We start from the raw sequence: 16,471 nt of genomic DNA, 5'->3' as shown, positions 1-16,471 counted from the left end.
CTATAAATCTCAAGTGGGAATTTTGTCTCAGCGGGGCACAACTTTGGAAATTATGCACATACTGAGGAACTTTACTGGAAAAGTGGGGCAACCCAGAGTTTTATTTTAAAATTGTCTCAGTAACTTGACTTGCTATAATATTTTCTGCAGCTTTCACACCTTTCTGGCTGACCAATTTATTAAGGATTGTGTGTGGAATACTGAAAGGAATTTCTAACCACTCTGAATATTGATGTTTCAGGGAGAAATAGGCTTCCAAATACTTTCTGGAAGTAGGAAACTTTATCAGGGCATTTATAAAACTATCATGAAGTCCCTTCAGATCCTGCATCTTCATTTCTGATAAACACATTTTCCAGCCCACAAATGAGCCCCTTTAATAGGAGACCTTGTGGAAAATGGATTTATTATTTTCCTCGTGGTCTGCAGCAGAAAGAAAAAGCCCAGTAGCCTCTTTTGCATAGAGTCTGATCAAACATTGTTTTCCTCTGACAAACTGGAAAGTTGATAATGCTTTCCCTAGAAGGGAATGTTTCACTTCAGTGCCCAGATTCTGATTTATGTTCAAAAGCACTTCTGATGGAATAAATGTCATTTCGAGTCAGAAAATCAAAATATTTTTTAAATGAGAGGCTGCATCTCCTACACATTTTCTGCTTCCTGCTGTTTTTTGTTTGTCTGAGACCAACTAATTTGATGGTCCAGAGACAAACTCTGGAATAATTTTGAATTTACAAAACAGGCATTTTTCATCTGTTTTTAATATGAGAATTTAGGTTTAGTAGAAACTTTCAGTGGCAAGAGTGACTCAGGGCCTACCAAATGCTCCTCAGAGCTGTGACCTCACATGTGTCTGGCACATAATATTGTGACTTTCAGAGCTACTATATTACCAATTTAAAAACCCATAACACTCTTAATTGCCATTTAAATATGCCTTAGTTAATTTTTTTTACCATGTTAAATTGTAATGGGAGATGAAAATCTTCAATCAAAGCTCTGTTTTTAGTAAATTCCAGAAGGTCTCTGATTTCTGCACAAGAACTCTGATTAAACGTGGCCTTCGCTCTCTCTGTGTCAAGTGAGCTGATGCAAAAAAAAAAAAAAAAAAAGCATTTGGATTTGCTTCTAAATGCAAATTATCCCCAATTCCAGCTTTAATAAAGATCCTGTCATCTGAATTAGTGGTTGATCGAATTAAACAGAACGGACTCAAATCCACTGCCCCTTTCCCAAACTATCTCTACAAAAAACAGCCTTCAAGTTCCCTTTCAAATCCTTGGAATTCTTCCTTTTCAAACCCTTAGAGTGCATCCCCTTGAGAAATAATGGCTGTTGCTATTTTCTGGTGGGTTTGTAGTGTTTCCTCTGGACAGAGAGGACTTCCCCAGAGACAGGATCATTCCTTCATGATTTTGGTGTCCTGAAATGTGTCTGGACTTTTCCAGGCAAGGAAGGCAGTTACTTATCATGGGATCATAGAATTGAATCATGGGATTCATGAATCATGGTTTGGGTTGGAAGACACCTTCAAGATCGTCTCATTCCAACCAGGTTGCTCCAAGCCCCATCCAGTTTGGCCTTGGATACTTCCAGAGAAGAGGCAGTCACAGCTTCACTGGGCAACCTGTGCCAGGGCCTCATCACCCTCTGAGTGCAGAACTTCCTCCTAAAATCCAATTTAAATCTCTCCTCTTTCAGTTTGCCGCCTGGATGGAGCTGGGCACCCTGAGAAAGTGGGGTGAAGGTGTCTTTTAGTTATTTGCAGAAGCTCTTGGAGTTGGAGACCAAAATCATTAACAAGAATTTATCCGTTGTGGATGGGCTAAGGCACACCACGTCTCCTTGTGCCTGAGGATTTCCACCAACTCCATCCTTGGGTGGTCCTTGGGATGGGACAGGGAGTTCCATAAGGAAAGGAAAAAAACCTAGGAAAGGTCAGGACCTGGGTTGAGTAGACAGATGGGAAACGGCTAGGAACAAAAGCAGAAGCGTGATTCAAGGTGCCATCAACGAAGATATGCCCCTGTTGTTGTTGTTGTTATTACTATTATTATTATTATTGTTGTTGTTGTTGTTTTGTTGTTGTTTTGTTGTTGTTGTTGTTGTTTTTATTAGTTGTCTTATGATCTATACATTCAGGAAGTTTCTTATTCAGTAATGAACTCATTTTCAGGGATTTTATTATTTATTATCTTGTTTTAGAGCTGTGTGTACAACACAGAGTCTCGGCTGGACTGTGGCAGATAAGAGGAACGAAGATGTTCATGGGAAAAGGATCACATGAGGAATTTCACATCCTTAATTGTACAGCCAAGCTATCAAACCATCAGAATGATGGGACATGGCAGACTTTACACTCTGCACAGGAGTTTTAAGCAGTTTGGAGCTGTGGGGGTTTGTAACATCTAGCTGGAAATTTTTAGGCCAGGAAGCGTTTAACCCACCTCAGTCCCATCTCAGTTTGCAGCAATCAAAAAATGTTGACAGCAAAAATGTCTGGTCCTGTGGAAGAAATGAGGAGTGGGGGCACTTTTCTGTCTTTAGGGAGGAACTTGATTTGGCTGCTTTCTTGGCAATCTAATGGAATTCAGGATGGATTGTGTCCCTGGAATTATTAACATAGAGGAATTTGGGTTGGGATCCACCTAATTTCAGAGAACTCCGTCTGAGCTGGTCACATTCAGTCCCCCTTATAAGAGAATCATGGAATGGTTTGGGTTGGAAATGAACTTATAATGAACTTTTGGTCTTCTAGCCCAACTCCTGCAATGATCAGGGATGTATTCAACCAGTTCATGTTGCTCAGAGCTTCATCCAACCTGACCTTGAAAGTTTCCTGGGATGGAAATTTCTCTGGATAACCTCATCTGGTGTTTAACCACTCCCACCACAAAAGATTCCTTCCTTAGAGCCAGCCTAAATCTCCCTTCTTTCAGTTTAAAACCATCACCCCTTGTCCTGTCCTTACACACCCTACAAAAAACTCTATTTCCATCTGTTTTCTAAACTCCCTTTAAGTATTGAAAAGCTTCAATAAGCATTTCTGGATCCTTCTGTTTTCCATGCTAAATAACCCAAACTCTCTCAGCTTTTCCTCATAGGAACAATGCTCCATCCCTCTGAAGGAATCAGATGAACAAAACTTTTAGGATTCCTCCAGCATTAGAGCCTTTTCCAGCGCACATATGGAAAAGGTTCAGGCTGTTTGCATGCTGGGAATCACAGGATCATTTAGGTTGGAAAAGACCTCGAGGATCTTCGAGCCCAACCTTTGGCTGATCCCCACCCTGTCACCCAGCACATGGCACCAAGTGCCACATCCAGGCGTTTCTTGAACACCTCCAGGCATGGTGACTCCTCCACCTCCTGACCCTGCAATGTTCTTGCCCCAGAATGAGCTGAAAAAAACCCGTCTAGGTGTGAACTGCTCACCTTGCTCTAAATTCTCACCCAGCTCTGAGTTCTACAGACTCAACTCTTCTTCCTTGTCCCAAAATCCTGGGTGTCATCAGACAGCTCTGGTGGTGATGGTGTCTTCCAGACTTGCTGGGGCTGCAGAAGGAGACGCTTGTCACTCACCCAGTGGGAAGGTGGCCCTCACAAAAAGCTTTTTTTGCCCGTGACCTACATTGGAAACACCCACCCACCCCACGTGTGGGCTGTGTCTCCTCCTGGGGGGAGCCCAGCAGCTGTGTGGGGGTTTTATCACAATTAGTTTTCACGTCGTCACTGAGATAAGGAAACATCCTGGCATGTCCTGCATGACAGAATCCTGACAGCAATAGAGGCTCCTGATTGCTGCTGGGAAAATACAATTTATTGGCAAGGCTGGCCACAGTTTTAGAGATATTTCTGCTACTTTGTGGAAAGAAAACTTTTATTTTAAGAATGTATATCTGCCTTGAAGCCTGGGTATCTATAGCCCTCTCTACATACAATACTTGGCTGGCATTTCTCAAAGTCAGCCATTTAATTAACAGAACTTTGGGGTTTTTTTAATCCCTGTGTGTTATCTATTACCAGACTGTACAATTCCATGTTAGGGAGTAAAGATGAAACCCCAGGCCCCTTCTCAGAGGTTTAATCATCAGCAGATTGGATTCCACATCCCTGGAAGTGCTCAAGGCCAGGCTGGGTAGGGTTTGGAGCAAGTTGGTTTACTGGAAGGTGTCTCTGCCCTTGGCATGGGGGTGGAATTTCAGGTCCCTTCCAATCCAAACAGTTCTGAGCCTCTCGCTGTGAGTTTTGTGTTGCTGGAACCAAGTGGAAGAGGAGAGTGGAGTCTCACTGCCCACATGACCCAGAAGGAAAGAAAAATATCCCAGAGTCCACAAGATCCTCTGTACGTGTGGTGGGTCATACCCAGAGCTCCAAAAACACCACCTTGGCGAGGGTGTGGCCTGGAGCCTCCCCAAAAACGGTTCAGGTTTCACTCTTAGGCTTCACCACCCATGGGAGATGCCAACTGCTGCTGTCCACATTCCCTGTCCTGCCCTAATGGACACAACAACCCCCCCTGCCACCCACTTCTGCTTGCATTAGGAAGGTGGGAAAATTATGGCCTTTCTGCATCCTGGAGAGATTCTGGAAAAAGAAAAAAACCTTGGTTAAAAATAACCAGGCTGTGGATTTGCAGGCAAGACTGTGCAATTAGTTGGGGTCTGTTGCTCAAGACTGTGTGAACAGAGTGAAATGCAGCAGATGGGGGAAGACACGGCAAACACGAAGTTTGCTTGTCTTCAAAACTTTACAACAACATCCTTTTTTTTTTTTCCATTTTTTTCCCCTTTTCCCTCTGGTTGTTGTTTGCTGATCATAGTTAGGCATTTGGAATAACTCTAAAGCCTGACAAATGCACAGTTTATCAGCTGTTGGGAGTTTTTAGAGGTGGTTTATCTTCCCTCTGCCTTGTTAACCATCAGGAGAAGTTTTATTTGGATTATCATTGAACTTCACCCTTAATTTGGGACAAAAAATCGTGAAAAACTGGTAGAATAGATTAGGGATTAGGAAGAAATTCTTCCCTCTGGGGGTGGGGAGGCCCTGGTATGGAATTCCCAGAGAAGCTGTGGCTGCCCCATCCCTGGAAGTGTCCAAGGCCGGGTTGGACAGGGTTTGGAGCACCCTGGGATAGTGGAAGGTGTCCACGGCAGAGGAGTTGGAAATGAATGATCTTCCAGGTCCCTTCCAAACTAAACCATTCCATGATTATCTGATTAAATTAAAATTCTTTACTAAGAGAAAAATAAGGTTTGGTACTGAAATAATTTAAAAATTCACTGAAGGCCAAACATTCTCTCGCCCTCGATTTCCTCTATGTTAAATAAAAAAGAAGCCCTTTGCTTCATAACCTTGTATTTAGACTTTTTTTCCTTTATATGGGAATCTCCAGCTGAAGCATTTTCCATTTTTTAGGGGAGGGATGAGGCTTTGAAATCCTAAGAAATACAAAACCCACCCTTTTTCCACCTGCACCGGGACATTTCAATGGGGGCAGCTCTCAGTCAGAGACAGAGGGATTAAAGAAGGTATAAAATAATCCCGGGAGCAATTGTGACAAAGAAAGATTATTCACAGATTTAACTATGCCCATTTGCATAATCATCCTCAGGGACACAGGTCTGTGGCTAAATCCCTGGAATCTCCCCCTCACACAGCTCTTGGGTCGTTCATGGATCCTGAAGGAATTTTTTCACAGGGAAAAGCTGTTGATGTGGCAGGAGGTCTGACCATCCTCCAGGAAACCTCAGGTGCCTCTGATATTCAGCCATCCCCAAAAAGATTCGGCACCACAGACTTCCCAGAGCCGTGAGGAGACCGAGGGAGGCTTCTCCCCCAATTTCACCCCTCTAAAACCATGCTGGGATAAAACACCCTTTAAAATGTCAAATGAGCAGGAGCTTGCAGGTGGCTTTACCTCCCTCCCTGGGGATATTTGTGACTCCTCAGGGTCTCCTGACTCACAGGCAGTGCCCGGGGGGCTGCATCAGCCACCCCCTCGGCGGGGGAAGGCAGGTGGGCCAGGCAGAGCCCCAGCCCCACGGGGAGAGAGATGCTTTTAGCTCTGACTCATCCCTGTGCTGCCTTTGGAGGGAGAGGCAGCAGCTTCGCAGAGTGGGAGTTGCTCTGCTATTTTCTGTTTACCGGCTCTGCTCGCTGTCATTTCCCACCTGGGGGACAACGGGTTTGAAAGCCAGAGTGCAGCATTTTGTGGCTGGAACATTATTTTATTTTATTTTTTTTCTCCTCTCCCGATGAAGAGTGAAAGTTTGGTGTTGGCAGGAGAAAATGGAGAAGGGGAGAGGGAGAAGGAAAATCTTATTTTGGGCAGGGAGGGGGTATCAATATTATTTAACATCCAGGCTGTCCAGAAGGTTTATTGGCACCTCTTAACTTGAGAAATATGTGGGGAAGTGAAAAAATGAGCCTTCCTTGCCTCCTGGATCATAGTTGGATGTCTGATTCTGGACACCAATGTCATTCCTGCCACACAGGTCCCAGATAAACTACCAAAAGTCCCTTTAGGTCAATATTTTTATGCCTCAGAGCTGTCAATCTTCCCATCAAACTTGGTGTCACTCAGGTCCATTTCCCGCTGGATGCATTATCCGTGGAGAATCGATTACACGGCTTGGGGCTGGGTTATTGATGCCATTATCTTGTTTATGGCTTGTGGATGTTTCTGACTTTAGAGCAGTGCCCTCCTAACACCCGAGTCAAAGAAAAGTCCATTTATTCCCAAATTTCAGATGTCAGAATGGAGGTGGATCCACTCAGGGTGTTTTTTGCTCCACCAGACTTGTGTTGTTTGCAGGGCTTGATCCTGTTCTGACTTCTCTGGGAATGGCATAAAATTATTTTGCTTGGAAGGGACCTTAAAAATCAGCCTGTTTTACCTCCTCTGCCATGGGCAGGGACACCTTCCACTATCCCAAGTTTCTCCAAGCCGTGTCCAACCTGGCCTTGAACATTTCCAGGGATGGGGCAGCCACAGTAGGAGCCTCTGCCAGGGCCTCACCACCCTCACAGGAAGAATTTCTTCCTAATTTCCCATCTAAATCTACTCTCTCTCATCTTAAAGCCATTTCCTCTTGTCCTGTCACTGTTTGCCATTGCAAAAATCCCCTTTCCAGCTTTTCTGTATCCCCTTTTAAGCACTGGAAAGCCACAGTAGGGTCTCCAGGGTATCTGGTGAGCAGGTTCTGAAAGCTCTGCTCAGTCAGTCTGAGGACTTGAACCTCATCTCTTGTCAAACTCCAAGGGCAAGATCCAATTTATATCCCACATGTCTCCTGCAGCAAACTTTTATAGGAGTAGGTTGGCTTATCCAGAAGAGATTTTCAGACCTGGGTCCTAAATGGAGACCTCCCAACAGCCTGGTGTTACCCAGCTGCCTTCCAAACGGATTTGGAGGTTCATGCTTCCCCTGCCCCGACAAGTCCTGTGAAGCACCTTCAGCTGGCACAGATCTCAGATCTTGGCAGGGAATGTCTGTCCAGGAAAGCTCATTGTGCATGGCAGGAGCTGCACAATGAATCCCCACAGCTGGGGATTAGCCATGAGCAATAGTGGAATTCTGGAGGAGAAGCCACGGGAAGTTGCAGCACACACCCCATATATGAAAGGGGTGAGTACCTGGAGGAGTTCCCTGAGGTTGGAAAAACAATTCCCTGTGCTGAGACACAGCTGCACATCGGGATTGGATCAGAGCTGTGAGATCCATGAAAATGCAGAACCTCCACACGTTTCATTGCCGTGTGCCATAATCCTTTTCCATCTCTCATACCCAGGTTTTTCTCCTTGTTAGAGATTGCATGTTTTTTTCTGGACAAAGAATGAAGCTGAATCATTCATCCAGACTTAAAACTACATAAAGTTTGGATCCCTGCTCTTGAAGCAGCCAGATTTAATGGGAGAAGGGATTTTTGAGTGCTGCATCCAGCTCTGGGTTCCCCAGCACAGGAAGGACATGGAGCTGTTGGAGTGAGTCCAGAGAAGGCACCAAAATGATCAGAGGGATGGAGCAGCTCTGCTGTGAGGGAAGGCTGGGAAAATTTGGATTGTTTGGCCTGGAAAAAAAGAAGGCTTGGGGTGACCTAAATGTGGCCTTCCAGAACCTGAAGAAGCTGACAAGGAACATGGAGATCGACTATTTACTGGAGCATGGAGTGTCAGGACAAGGATTAAACTGAGAGTGGGTTTGGACTGGATATTAGGAAGAAATTCTTCCTTGAGAGGGTGGGGAGGCCCTGACACAGGTTTTCCAGAGAAGCTGTGGCTGCCCCATCCCTGGAAGCATCCAAGTCCAGGCTGGACAGGGCTTGGAGCAACCTGGGATAGTGGAAGGTGTCCCTGTCAATGGCAGAGGGGTGGGAATGAGATGATCTTTGAGGTCCTTCCCAACCCAAAGCATGTTTGTTTCGAAGGCTTGGATGCTCCTTGCATTGGAATGAAGCACATGAGTGAACTGATGACCTTCAGCTACAGGAGGATGAGCTAAGGGAGCTCAAGATCCTCCAGCTTTTTCTTCCATCTCCACATGTTCTGGAGCCTTGCAGGATCCTGGTGTGAACTTAGGGAAATTCTGTGGTTTCTCTGCTTTCCTTCTGAGCTGAGGGAAACCAGGGGGTGTCACCTCTTGGATGTGTCCATTGCCTACATTCCCAGATTTATCCTCACTCTACACACAGATTTTGGAGTGCTTTGGATGAGGACCCTCTCCAGGTGCCCTCTGAAATCCCTGGCACAAGGAATGCACCGGAATGCTCAGGAAATGGAGCCGGATTCCCAAACAGCAGCACAAACAACACACTGCTTCTTCTTTGCAGTTTTGGGGACTTCGATTAAAAGTGAAGTCGTAAAAAAATAACATCTAGAACATTTAGGTGGGCAAATTTCTCTTATTTTTTTGATCCTAAACCTTTTACATTTAAGCACAAATTTACCCCCTAATAATTTCTAAATGCCTTTCTTTTTAAAACAATTTGAGACAGGGAAAATTAGGTGTTACTGGATGCATACTGGGGAGCATAACTCTTATTTACTGGAGAGGCAGCGATGAACTACATATGTTACATAATTATATAGAAGATAGCAGGATTGCTGTGTTCTGAAACAAAAAAGTGCCAGCATTCGGAAATAAGAGGGATCATTGGAGCAAATTTATGTAGTTTAGAGTGATTTTAGTTAAACAATTGCACATTTTGGTGCAATGTATGACAGAATAGTCAAAGAGAACTGAAAAGTTTTCAAGTCTGTTTTTCATGTCGGCTTCACAGCTGATGCTTCACCAGGGAAACTTCTTACTTGTGGGGAGAAGCTGCTCCTGGCCTGGCTTTTCCTGAGATCTGTTCTCTCTTGCTTTGTTGTGTGGTCACACCATTCCCACACTGGAATGTTGCTTAGAGAAGCTGTGGCTGCCCCATCCCTGGAAGTGTCCAAGGCCAGGTTGGATGGGGCTTGGATAAACCTGGGACAGTGGGAGCTGCCCTGCCCTGCCCTGGAGTGTTGGGCAAACTGGTTTGAACGGTGGAAGTCTGAAATCTCATCATGTTCCAACAGGTTTTGGGAAAATCTGAGCCTCAGCAGGGCTGAAGTAGCTCAGCTGGGAGAGCGTTAGACTGAAGATCTAAAGGTCCCTGGTTCAATCCCGGGCTTCAGCAGAGTTTTCCTGCAGTTTTGTGTGCCCAGGGCTGGGCTCTCCGGTACAAGAGAGACCTGGACACCCAGGACTGAGTCCAGCCAAGGGCCAGCAGAACTGGAGGGCACTGGAGGGGACTGGAGCACCTCTGCTGTGGGGAAAGGATGAGGAGCTGGCTCTGGTGGCCTGGAGAGAGTGTAGAGCTGCCCTTCTTAGACAGATTCCTGAGTGACCTGGAAGTGCTCCTGGGCAAGGGGCTGTAGGTCCTGCTTGAGCAGGGCTTTGCAGCAGGGACCTCCAGGAGGTCCCTTTGGACCTCAGCCAGTCTGAGCCTCTGAAAGAGGGACAGGGTTTTACAATTCCAGCGCTTCAGCAAAAATGGTGATATCAAGGGATTTTTGTTCCTTCCACTGCCTCTTCCTGGCCCTATGCCATGTTCTGCCCTGTAAATCAGTGGTAATGCTGAGCCACTGATATGTGGGGTTGTTTAGTCTGGAATGACTCCAGAGGAGACCACAAAGGTTATTAGAGAGATAGAGATCCTCTCTCATGAGGAAAGCTGGGTTTGTTAAGTCTGGGTCTCCAGGGAGACCTCAGAGCCCCTTCCAGTGCCTAAAGGGGCTCCAAAAGAGCTGGAGAGGGACTTCAGAAAAGGGCCTGGGGTGTCAGGGCAAGAGAGGATGGCTTCAGACTGACAAAGGACAAGGTTAGATGGGGATATTGGGAAGAAATTGTTCCCTGTGAAGGTGGGGAGGCCCTGGCACAGGTTTCCCAGAGAAGCTGTGGCTGCCCCTGGATCACTGGAAGTGTCCAAGGCCAGGTTGCACAGAGCTGGGAGCACCCTGGGATAGTGGAAGGTGTCCCTGCTCACTGCAGGGGTGTGGGAACTCAATGATTTTGAAGGCCCCCTCCAACCCAAATTATTCCGTAATTTTGTGATCCTTTGAGGACAATCACTGGTGCCTGACCACCTCTGCCAGGCAGCATTCCAGGCTCTGAGCTGCAGAGTCATCATTGCCAGCAGAGCTCCGCTCCTTGCTAGAATTAATGAGTTGAGTCTGCCTAATTAAATGTTTCTCCCCTTTGCCCTAAATGTTAATCCCTTCCCCAGCCATGGAATTGCACAGGGACTCTGTGAGCTCACTTCTCAGTGCCATTTTTTGTCAGTGAGGCACTGAAAGAGTGACTGGATCCTCCTCTCCCTTCGCTGTTGCCCTCTCCCCAGAACAGCAGAAACAATGCTTTGACATCACATTACATAATTTTCTTCTTATGAGCCCTTGCAAACATCTTTATGGCAGAAAAAAAATTGAAAGAATCTTGGAAATAACTTTTGAACTTTAGAGAAAAGGAGAAAGAGAAAGCCTGGCTGAGACATTTTAGAACTCATGATTCATCAGCGGTAGAGCTGTGACCTGAGAAAGATCTGCTCTACCCCCGGTAACTCGTTTCTGAAAAATAAAGGTGGCAGGGATGCAGTGGTGAGTGATATTGTCATGGAAAAATAGGTGTAAGTGCTGGGAAGACAACACAGTCAGGGAATACAATAATCCCTGGAGACCAGGATAGGCTTGGCCTGATTCCTACCCTCTCTCAGGGTTATCCATGACTTGGAGTGGCTGCAGGGGGCTGCCAGGTGGGAACTTTTGAGATATTTGAGATGTTATCCTATCTTTTGCAGTGTGGTTCCAATGGATCTGAGTGTGGGTGTTGCGATGCAGGGAACTTGTCTCGCCCCTCATTTGCAAGATCTGTGACTAAGAAAACTTCCAGAATCCTGGTGTCTCCCATGGCAGCCCCTCATTCTATCTTGTTTTCTGCTTGGCTCTCCATAATCCCAAAATCTGGCATTATTTCCTCTCCAGTCAGACTGAGCGTCAACGACAAAAACGCTTCAGGAGCTCCAGGGATTGCTGAGGTTGGATTTAAGCAGGAAATAGAACAAATTTCCCAGGGCAGTCTCCTGTTTGTGGATGCTTGGGAAAAGGGAATGGATTGACGGAAGAATGGTCGTAAAGGAGCAGAAAAGAGGGACTGACGTCAGAGCTCCTCATTTCCATTTCTACGTCACCTAGCAACACTCCAGTTAAGGACTGAACTTCCGAGACCTGGATTCCCTGGGAATTTTCCCATTAGGTGGCACCACTGGCCTTGGGAAGGCTTTCATCTGCTCTGGCTCCATCCAGCCAGCCAGACCTGGATCCAGATGCATTGATCTCCCTCCCAAAAATTCAGAAACGGCTGCAGACGAATCAGATTTGTGAAGACTTAAAAGTGCTGTGGGTTATTTGTTGTAATTAATTTGGAAAAACTTTTGATAGGACCCAGCTTATCTGTGCACTGGGCTTAATACAGATTCTAGAAAACCCCAAAGAGAAACAAAATCTTGGCATGAATTAAATGATCCTGAAGGTCCTTTCTGACCCCAAAAATTCTGTGATTGGGTCAGTTGTAGAGATTTGCCTTTTTGGCCTCAGAGAAATAGGTGAGATGAATCCTACCCCAGGAACTTTTCAAAATTACTCTGTTTTGCAGGGAAAATGTCATGCCAGATCTTCTCTTGAGGTCTTTGCTCCCTGTCACATGGATGTGCCCACCTGGCCTTCCAGGAATTTGGAAATCATCAGTGCTGGTAATGCCAAACAGCTCACAGCTCTTCAGGGAAGAACAAACCAGAACTATTTCACAGAATTACAGGCACTGATGTTTCAAAATAGACATTGGTCTGCTTTGATTTGCCTTCAAAGACAGAATCTTTGAAGAAAAAATAAGCCTGGAGCAAGTCCACACTCCAGACATTAAAAGCCCTTCAAAGCAAAGCTACATGTGAGTAAATACTTAGGATAGACTCCAAAATAATCAACTAAGAAATCACCTGGCTCTGCAATTCTCACTTTCCTTCAGCATCCAAGTGTGGAAAAGTACACCAGGAACAGTGTTCTGTTCCTAAATTTTGATCCAAGATGTACTTGTAAGATCTACAAGAGCTCAAGAAATTGCTCCTTTAAAAACCTTCTGCAGATAAAAATAACCAGCCCTGCTCTGAACACACAGCTTTGGTTTGGGGATGATCTTGCAGAGGACACAGTGCAAGATTTTTTTTTTCCTCATCTTCTTTCATGGACAATAAGAAAAAACTTACTGGGGTCAATACCCAACTTGCTTATTATGGGTCCTGAGGTCCAGGTGGAGATGAGAGAGACATTCAACAGGATAGACAAGGATGGCTCGTTCCCACTTCAGGGCTGAGGCCTAATCACCCTCCAGTGGCTCCAATTCCTGGACAATACTGTAGATTCCTCTCAAATCAGCAGCTCTACCAGACACAAAATGGAATTATTTTTGGGAATTGTTTTTGGGATTATGTTGTCTGTTGGCCGTGGTCTTTAGCCACGCCCTGGATTTGTTACATGCACTGTTTCTTTTGGGACCACAGAGCTTTCAAAAGATGGATCTAGAATGTTTTAGGTGACATAGAGGAAACAATTTCTAAGTCTAGAAGCAAAAATTCTGCAGCACTGCTCAGTTGTCCAAAAGTTCTCCACCTGACAAGCACAAAGATGCTGAGACCCTCAGCCACCCATGAGCAGTTCCTCAGTGACCATGGGTGGGATCACCATTGGAATCCAGTGCTGGAAGTGGTTTTGGAGACAGAAAACCCACCTGGGGAATGATCCTGATGTCTGGATATTTCAAGAGATTCTATAGCCTAGTTCAGGAGCCTGAGATATCAGGAACTGTTATCTAATAAATCTCAGTGAGGAAATATCAGCTGCTGTCAAACTGAACATTCAAACCCAGATTAAATATATTCCTGACACCTTTCTCTACCAGATTTTTAACAGACATGGAAAAACTTACTGTGCGTTCCACATATGTATTTTGGGAAGATGTGAATTTGGAGCTGGTGAAAGATGGGAGATTGTCCTGGGAGAGAATTATTTGCAGGATAAGGTGGTGGGCTGGGCAAACATCTCCCATATCACTGCATGAAGATGCCTGGCTCCCATTCCTTAGGTGGAGAGAGACAGATTGATGTGGAGAGATTATCCAGGCTCCATGGATAATTCCAGATCCTTCCGTGGGCTCTGTGAAAAGGTGTCAGGAAATTCTGTTCAATGCTACTGCTCCTGGCTGGTTCCCAGATCAGGGCTGCTGTTTAATTCCAGATTTAGCTGTGTTTTATCACAGAATCCCAGAATGTTTCAGGCTGGGAAGGACATTAAATATCATCTCTTTCCAATCTCCTGGCATGGGCAGGGACACTTTCCACGGCCCAAGTTTCTCCAAGCCCCCTCCAATCTGGCCTTGAACACTTCCACGTGTCTTGAGCCATTACTTTTGATCTCAGTCTGTCTCTATCCTGTTCCTTGAAACAATTCTTTGATTCCCAAGATAAAGGCAACCAAAGGCTGCCTGAAAAGGCTGGAAGATCCTCGTATTTCAACAGGTTTTGGGGAAATCTGAGCCTCAGCAGGGCTGAAGTAGCTCAGCTGGGAGAGCGTTAGACTGAAGATCTAAAGGTCCCTGGTTCAATCCCGGGCTTCAGCAGAGTTTTCCTGCAGTTTTGTGTGCCCAGGGCTGGGCTCTCCGGTACAAGAGAGACCTGGACACCCAGGACTGAGTCCAGACAAGGGCCAGGAAGGTGATCACAGAATGACAGAATGGGTCATGCTGGAAGAGACCACAGTGAGGTCACCTGGTCCAAACTCTCTGCTCAAGCAGGGCCATCCCAGAGCACCCAGCACAGGATTGTGTCCAGAGGATTCTGGAATATCTCCAGGGAGGGAGACTCCACACCCTCTCTGGTCTCTGTTCAGGGCTTGGTCACTGCCCAAGTTCTGCCTCATGTCCAGGTGGAACTTCCTGGGGTCACTTCCTGCCTGTCCCTCTTGTGCCATTGCTGGGCCCCCAGGAGCAGAGCCTGGGCCCTGCTCAGAGCCCTCCCTGCAGGCAGGAACAGACAGGGATGAGGTTCCCTGTCAGCTGTGTCTCCTCTGGAGGCTGAACAGCCCCAGCTGAACGTAATGAAAGCACTGGAACCTCTTTCTTATGGGGAGATGATGAAAAGTTGTTCATGAGATGATTGCCCCTGAAGGGTTTTGGAGTTTCCATTCTGAGAAATTTTTAAATGCCACCTGGCCATGGTGCTGGGTGATTAGGTCTGGGTGGCCCTGCTGGAGTAGAGAGTTGCGCTAGGAGATGTCCAGAAATCTCCAGCTCTTCAGCAAGTAAAGGAAAAAGACAAAATTTTGCGTGTAGGGCAGGGAAAAGCCAGGCCAATGTCATCCTCAGGTTTTTCCATCAGCAGTGTCCACCTGGCCAATCTGCACAATCATCCTGGCTGGCCAACCAAGCCAACAAAGAGCTGCGATCAAGATTAGGGTGAGAGAAGTACCAGACCTAGACATGAATAAAGCCAAATTTAAATACTCCTATGGTTAAAATATTATCAAGGTAAAGTTTTCTTCTTTTTATTTTTCCTGTTTTCCTTTTTTTTTTTTTTTTTCAGTCAAACTAATAGCTCTAATAGCACATAGAGACTCCTTCAAACTGAACTCCTCACCCGCTCTGAAATCCCGGTGCCTGTCATCTGCTGCAGGATCTGCAGCGCGACGTCACACACAGAGCCCCCAAATAAACTTCCGCTCTCATTTCAGGCACCATCTGTGTCCCATTTCTGCAGTGCCTGGCAGAGATTTCTTCCCTTCTATGGAATGTTCCTTCCCCTTGCTGAGCTGCAGACTTCGGAGGTGGGGAAGTCGGCGGGTGGAACGGATCCCAGCTCTGTGCAGACGGAGAGCACTGCACTGTGACAGTGTCCTTGGGTGGCAGGAGGATGTTGGTGCTCGTCCTTGGTCAGGTGGCCCCAAACCAGGCTCCAGGGCAACCCAAAGAAGAGGTGAAGATGACACTTGGTCATCTGGCTGCAGGAAATGGGAGAGGCTTCACTGGGATGCTGGATGTTAATGAGGGTAGGCGTGGTGAAGTGAGGAAGAGCCAAAGTTGGGGATAATCGTGGAGGGCTCCAAATGCACTGGAACCACGCAGCTGCTCTGGCTCAGAGTCACAGAACCACAGAGAACCCTGAGCTGGAACAGACCCACAAGGATCATCGAGTCCAACTCCTGGCCCTGCACAGGACACCCCAACAATCCCAGCATGTGCCCAAGATTGTTGCCCAAGCGCTCCTCGCTCTCTGTCAGTCTTGGTGCTGTGACCATTCCATGAGGAGCTGTTCCAGTACCCAGCCACCCTCTGGGTGAAGAACATCTTCCTGAAATCCAGCCTAAACCTCCCCTGACACAGCTTCAGGCCATTCCCTCAGGTTCCATCACAGAGCAGAGATCAGTGCCCACCCCTCCTCTTCCTCTCAGGAGGAACTTTTAGACTGTGATGGGGTCTCCCCTCCTTCTCCTCTTCTCCAGCTCAGCAAACCAAGTGCCCTCAGCTGCTCCTCACACGTCTTCCCCGGCTTGGAGTTCACAGTCTTGTCTTCCTCTTATGCAAATAAATTGAGCTTTAATGCATAATTCAGGCAGCTGCAACCCAAACAGATCATGAAGAGCCTTGCCTTAGGCTCTCCACCAAACCAGCTGGATCTCTGCCAATCCCTGTGCCTCAGTTTCCCTTGCTGCAGCACTGACACTTCCCTTCTTTTCCCAAAGAGTGGGAAGAGCCAGATTGCAGGTGAAAGTACTCTGTGTTCCCGGCTTGTTTTTTGTGTGTTATGCCAGCACGTGTCCCCAGGGATGATGCTGGATTACTCATACACCTCTCGAGTCCTCTGTTTCTCTAATTCCTTTTATTTGCAAGAATTAGGAACAG

General features: G+C 46.4%; 2 non-coding genes across 2 annotated transcripts; both read left to right on the top strand.

Annotated features, from left to right (window-relative positions):
• The first annotated feature begins 9,592 nt into the window (after positions 1 to 9,592).
• Positions 9,593 to 9,665, top strand: TRNAF-GAA (transfer RNA phenylalanine (anticodon GAA)). The gene has a single exon. It is a non-coding gene; the product is annotated as a tRNA-Phe (tRNA).
• A 4,456-nt stretch (positions 9,666 to 14,121) lies between these two features.
• Positions 14,122 to 14,194, top strand: TRNAF-GAA (transfer RNA phenylalanine (anticodon GAA)). The gene has a single exon. It is a non-coding gene; the product is annotated as a tRNA-Phe (tRNA).
• Positions 14,195 to 16,471: the final 2,277 nt, after the last annotated feature.

This window comes from Poecile atricapillus, chromosome 2 (genome assembly GCF_030490865.1).
Source record: "Poecile atricapillus isolate bPoeAtr1 chromosome 2, bPoeAtr1.hap1, whole genome shotgun sequence".
NCBI lineage: Eukaryota > Metazoa > Chordata > Aves > Passeriformes > Paridae > Poecile > Poecile atricapillus.
The sequence above is the reverse complement of the archived record's forward strand: the minus strand, read 5'-3'. Positions and strand labels throughout refer to the sequence as shown.